Source organism: Leptonychotes weddellii, chromosome 12 (genome assembly GCF_054177405.1).
Source record: "Leptonychotes weddellii isolate Sample4059 chromosome 12, ASM5417740v2, whole genome shotgun sequence".
NCBI lineage: Eukaryota > Metazoa > Chordata > Mammalia > Carnivora > Phocidae > Leptonychotes > Leptonychotes weddellii.
Window position 1 is genome coordinate 14527005 of NC_138380.1, and position 6776 is coordinate 14533780.

Sequence of the window (6776 nt, forward strand, 5' to 3'; positions counted from 1 at the left end):
TGGGACTGGAGGAGATTATGCTAAGTGAAATAAGTCAAGCAGAGAAAGTCAATTATCATATGGTTTCACTTATGTGTGGAACATAAGGAATAGCATGGAGGACATTAGGAGAAGGAAGGGAAAAATGAAGGGGGCGGAATCGGAGGGTGAGATGAACCATGAGAGACTATGGACTCTGAGAAACAAACTGAGGGTTTTAGAGGGGAAGGAGGTGGGGGGATGGGTTAGCCCCGTGATGGGTATTAAGGAGGGCATGTATTGTATGGAGCACTGGGTGTTATAAGCAAACAATGAATCATGGAACATTATATCAAAAACTAATGATGTATGGTGACTAACATAATAAAAGATAAATTAAAAAATTAAAATTCTTATAGAAACTCACATGTTTTAAGAAATCAAGATCAAATAATTTTGGAAAATATTTGGCAAATAAAACTATTTTAATTTAAAAACAAAAAGGAAGTAACTTGTTCTTGAAAAATATATGCCAACAATGATAATGAGTTCTTTTTTTTTCCTTTTTTGGGAGGTCAATTCAATTATTTCATAAGGTAAGGAAGCATTCATTCTGAGCCTTGATGACGTTTCATTTTGGATTAAGATGTTTCCCTTTTTATAAAAAAGGGAAAGTTAATTTTCTTTGTACTATCCTCAGTGGACTGGGGAATAGTGCCACTAGACACCGTGGATGAATGTCACAGCTTCTTCAATCAATTCTTCTGTGACTTTGAACTTAACCTCAGTAAACCCAAGTTTCCCTATAAGCAAAACAGTGAGTGACAATAATATTACCTCTCTAAGAGTTCCTGGGAAATAATCTATGAAAGATAGTTGGCACTGTTTGTGACATCTAGTAGATGCTTAAAAAGTATTAGCCAGCCTAGTTATTATTAATATTAGCTCTTATTATGTTCCAGTAGCCACATTTTAAAAAGTAGTAAGTAACTGGTGACATTAATTTTAGTAATATACCTTATTTAACCCACCCAATGTAAGCCAAATTATGATGATTTTCATTTTAAATGAGAATAACTTTATATTGTCTTTTTTCATATTAAATCTTTGCAATCTTGTATTTCACAGTGAGGGCAGGTCTCAATTTAGATTGTAGCATTACGTGTTTTCACGATGCAGCTTCATCCTCCACCCTCAAAATTTGAACTGTGCCAGAAAAATATTCCTCAGAAAAATCAAAATGAAACCCAAAACACAGTTGTGTAAAGAAGCAGCACTTGAGAGTGCTCAGGTATTCCCACTGCTCTTCTGTACGCCTCGTACAGCCCACGATCCCCGCGTCTCGGCTGCAGGTGTGGATCCCAAGCGGAAAATCTCGGCCCTTCAGCAGGGCAGACAGCTGCTTTATTGCAGGAGCTTGAAACAGGCCAATACACTTCCAGCACACTGAGGGCCCTGAAGTCCCGTTTACGGAGACAAGGCCACCATCATGTGGAACCTGACGGAACTGCAGTGAGATTTCCGTCCCCACTGCATGGGGGGGCGAACGGGGGGGGGAACGGGGACTCAAATGACCAAGTCATCAGTGCATCCCCACTGGGAGAAAACTTCAAGAACGCCTGCTCAGCACACCTAAGAAAGGTGAAGTCAACCTCGAGAGGATCCAGAGAAGGTTCAGAGAAGACCAGTTACTATTTCAAGGGAAATAAAAGACAGACCAAAATAACTAGATTAATATATGATCAAATTCAATGAAATCATAAAATGTAAAATAGAGTCTCATACAGATCTGGGCATACTGAAACCAGGGTTCATATGGTAACTTTAAGAATAATTTTGTATAAAATTCACATTTTGGGCCAGGAAACTTGTTAGCAATCTTTACTGTAAGAGGGGAAAGAGATTTTGAATAAAGTAAGTGTGAGGAGATGATGAGTTCTTCTTTTTGGAGAATATTCAAGCCAGTATAATCAGTCATCAGGAAGATTTGAAGTGACAAGATGTCTTCCAAATGGCAAATTGCTTTGGCAATATTACCCAATTTCTAAGATGATTCTATACACAGTCTGTCTTCTGGTTTCAAAACACTGTAACATGGTACATAATATTATGATTTTACATAATATAATATTATAAGAGTTTCAAAATATTCAAACACATAAGATGTAGGCTCATATACTTGAAATGACCAGGGCATGTGTGTTGAGAAAAATGGGAGATAATCATGTCACATCAAAAACACGGTACTGCAAATAATGTATCATCTTTTGTTTTCACATCTTTCACCGAAAGATCCGTGTTTTCCTTTTCCAGAAACAGGACCCCCAAACACACAGATATTTCCTCCCTGGAAAATTCCAGGACATATCATTAACCGTATGCTTTCTGAGACTTTAGAAAAGATTATGTGATTACCGAGAGCCAATGTGGATTCACTAACCAAGCATTTGTCAGAACACATTAGCCTGTTTTAATAGGATTGACATGTGGGGTATAATGATTTCTACATGGCATTTAAACGAAGGTTACTCTTATTTCCTGGTTAATAATATTGTAAAATATAGTCTGGATTGCTGTCCTGCAAACTAATGAGAAATTTCTCCAGAGATGTTTAGTTCTTTGATATTCAGGGGCATTTGTAATGTAATATTGCTAAACTCTGGGATTTATCTTGTCCTTTTAATATTTTAGCAATGACATGACTAAATGAAGAAAATATGGCTATCAAATGTGCAGATGACATAAAGTTTGGAGGCCAGCTAATATGACAGATATCAGAACCAACTTTTAAAATGATTGTGGGAGGTCTAATCCAAAATAATGATATTTAACAAAGATAAATGATCTTTCATTTTAGTCAAAACAGTGAACTTTACAACCAGATTGAGGAGACCTTTCTTGGAAGCAATTCATATTTAAAAATTTGGAATTTTTGTTTATCACAAAACAAATATAAGTATGGTAACACACAAGCAATTTTATTTTACTCAAGTGGAACTGTCGGGCCCAAATTGAATTTGGTCATCATCCCACTGCCCTCTCTGCTAGCCAGATAACACCTAAGACACACTGTATTTTGGGGCTCCATTCTGAGAGATAGTGACAAGTTAAATGGTAGATGGAGAGAGTATTTTGAGATGGTAAGTGCTATAGCAGCTACTTTTTTTAAAAGATCCATTTTAAGGAATTGTAGTTATTTTCAGTATAGCAGAGTGGTTAAGCTCACAGATGACAGAATCAAAGAGAACTGAGTTCAAGTCCCAGAATAACCAATAACCTGGTATTCTGACTTTGGGCAAGTTATGTGAACCTTAATTTCTGCGTTTGTACATTACTTATGGTAATACTGACAAATGGGGAGAGATGCTAGTGGGAGTTCGATTCTAAAGAGGGTAATACATATTCCATTTAGCTTTGTAAGGTGAAATCCATAGAAGAAGAGAGATTTTGATTTAATACATCCTATTAATCTAAATTACCCAATTAAATCACCCAGCGATTTAGATTACCTGAGGAATGAGCTCTTTGTCACTGAAGCTTTTTAGAGGAGTCTGAATTACCAGCTCTAGGGGGATGCCTGCTGTCAGTTGGAGGTCTGACTACATGTAGGACCGTTAATTCTCATCTCTATAACTACGTCATTTCAACAAGCAGTTACTGTCACCATGCACTGCACAACGAACAGATAGGCAGGTGGCCTCCCTCTGAGTCTAAGGGAAATAGGCATATACCGAAACTACTACATTACATTACATTACAGTGGGTTAAGGAACAAGCACAGAGTTAAGATTAAAGTACAACAGAGGAGGGGCCCCCCAGGACAGTCACCAGTCACCTGTCTGTGCCATCTCTTTAGCCCGCTGATCATCTTTGTTCTTATGTCAAATGTCACCCTTTAGAACTAAAACATCAGAATACCTTAAAGCTTATTGGTGGCCTGCAACAAATTATCTTCTCCAAAATCCAATTCCAGCTTTCTATCCATTTCCCTCTCCCCCAGCCCTCTCCAGGAACCTTTCCTCCTTTTATCTTTCTAGGGAAGTCGAGCAGGAAACAGTGTATGCTTCTCCTTCACATCCTATTCTCCCTCCTCTCAGGATGTTTGTTTGTTTATTTTTTAAGACACGTAATCTCACTGTTTGCTGAGGAGTGAGGAATAGTCCTTATGAACCTAGGACTGATGTCCTAAATCCTTTCTATCGACAACCATTTCTTTCAGTTATTAAAATAGTCTCCATTCCAAGGCTAAGTGCTGAGCTTCCATTGTGACTGGCCTTGAGTGTTCTTGGGAAAACACAACCAAACATAGTTTTCAACTCTTTCGTTCTTTGGAAAAACACAACCAAACATAGTTTTCTAACTTTATTCCCCAGCTGTATGGACATTCTGCCATATCCTTTCTCTCAGACTGCTACTTATCTTGGCTTTCAGTAATGCACAAAATCACCCCCTTTTGAAAGGGAAAGAGGGAAATCAAACTGTTTTCTGTTAATGAGACCATTCTATTTATTTTATGGGGGGACATCTGAGAAAAGGTGGTAACTTGGCTGCTGATCTTTCTGCAAAGAATGCTTTTCAGTTTTAGGCATTCTGCATCAAATTTAAAGGAAGAGAAGTCATCTCTTTGGAGAGCCAAATAGGGTTGCTATGGACTTGAAACAGAACTTTTACCTAAGTCCTATCACATCCCAAATAATTATAGCCTTGTTTTTCCACTTCTTCCTCTGGCTGCTGGATCCATTCCATATTCAGGGCACAAATTGATTAGGTAATGAAGATGTGTAATCAATCACTAGCCTGGCAGGGACACAAGGAAGGCACCCCAGCCAGAGCCCTGTCTGATCCCTGAGGAGAGAGGATATGCTGAGGCTGGTGGCTGGCGAGAAACATTTCTCTTGAGAATGAGACAGTTTGGAATATTTTTCTCCTCAGGCAGATTTTATCATCAGTTTATATTTGAATCTTTTAAGTATTGCAAGAATTACTTAGCAAGAGTAGTCCCTCCTTATCTGCAGGGGGGATACGTTCCAAGACCTTGAGAAATGCCTGAAATAGAGGATAATGCTGAACCTTATATATATTAGATGCTATGTTTTTTTTCCCTACCCACACATACCTGTGATAAAGTGGAGCTTGTGAATTAGGCACAGAAGAGATTAACAACAACGATAATAAAATAGAGTAATTACAAGAATATATTGCAATAAAGGTTATGTAAATGTGTGAGCACTCTCTCTCTCAAAATATCTCACTGTACTTGTACTCACCCTTCTTCTGGTGACGCTGTGGGGTGATAACACGCCTGCGTGGTGAGAGGAAGCGGGGTGAATGACGAGCGCGCTGCGTCCCAGCGTTCGGCTACTCTTGACCTTCTGACAATCAGTTAGAAGGAGAATCATCTGCTTCCAGGCTTGTTGACCACCAGTAACTGAAACCACCAAAATTGCAACTGTGGATAAGGGGGGAGGGGGGACTACTTTATTTTAGTTTCTAGATGCTTTTGTTGTTATTTTGGTTCAAATCCTGGTTTAATTTCTAGTTTTACGATCTAGTTATCAAAGCTCATGACATAATTTCTGCTTTTTCACATTTGATGAGGCTTTTTTTGAGGGAAAGCGTATGATCAGTCTTTGTCAACATACCAAGAACTCTTTAAAAAGGGTGTATTTTGGTTTTCATCATATGATATTACTAGAGGGAATGGGTGGGGAGAAGAGGTATCTGATAATTCCAAATACAGTTAAAATAAAAACTACGGCCAATTTTCCGTGATTCTGTAGGCACGTTAACCAGTATACATAACCATAATGAAAATGGGATAAACCTGGGGTGGCCATCCTGCTGCCCTTTTGCTTCCTGAATTCTCTCTCTTTTTCCTAATACATTTTCTGTTAATTTTTCTGGGTTTCCAGATACACATTTTCCATCTTCAAATTGCAACTGAGTTTGCTTTGTGGCTTTCTAACATCATTATTGCAGAAGGCACTCTAAGTACCGGCAGATTGTGTTCTTCGAACATAACCAGCTTTTCTATTTTTAACATTTGCTTTTAGTGTTTTTTTTTAATCCTGAATACCTATAGAAATCTCTTTTGCCATTGTAAGTACAAGGAAGAGAGTTGTGTGGATTTTTTTTTCATTGAATTCTCCAGCATATGATCATCCAAGTCTGTCTTCACACTCATGTGTTTCTAATTGTCTGTTTGATTGTTCACTAATGAAATGTTAATCTTGTTTCTTATTGTTTCAGATCCAATTATTCTGTTGTTCATTCAGGAACAACTATGAGTTAGTATCTTCATTATTCTTCTATCTGTTGTATTCTTCACTGTTTTCTTGTCCTATCCTTTCCTTCTGCTTTATGGGAACATTCTCAAGTTTGTCTGGTGTATCACTGATTCTGCCCCTTATTGCTGTGGAAGAACATTAATATTCTTCTTTTCAGTTGTATTTTTAATGTCCGTGAAATTATTTCTTATCCCCCTCATTTCTAATACATTGTACCTTGTTTTGTCTTTAAACTAGCTCATGATTTTTCCTGGTTTTCTTACTTGTTTCATAGAAGCCATATAAAAGAAAAATTCAGAAAATTAAACACCGCTTTCTGCTTTTTCTTTTTCTCCTGGCTACACATAAATCTTAGAGGATGTTCTCTTCTTAGTTTATTTCCGTTGAAATTCTCCTTTTTTTTAAGCTTGATATTTTATAGTATCCATGTGCAGTTTGTGGGTTGTTGTTTTTTTTTTTTTTGTCGTTGTTGTTGTTCTTGTTGTTTTAATTTTCCATCCCCTTATCTAATAATAGGAGTTTTCTTCCAGA

General features: G+C 37.6%; 1 long non-coding RNA gene across 1 annotated transcript in view; it reads right to left on the reverse strand.

The window, feature by feature from the left end:
- LOC115944897 (uncharacterized) overlaps nucleotides 1-5423 on the reverse strand; it is a 42112-nt gene extending 36689 nt beyond the window's left edge. Inside the window, exon 1 of the long non-coding RNA XR_004079398.2 lies at nucleotides 5226-5423. This is a non-coding gene — a long non-coding RNA (uncharacterized LOC115944897). The remainder of the gene's footprint in view (nucleotides 1-5225) is intronic.
- Nucleotides 5424-6776: the final 1353 nt, after the last annotated feature.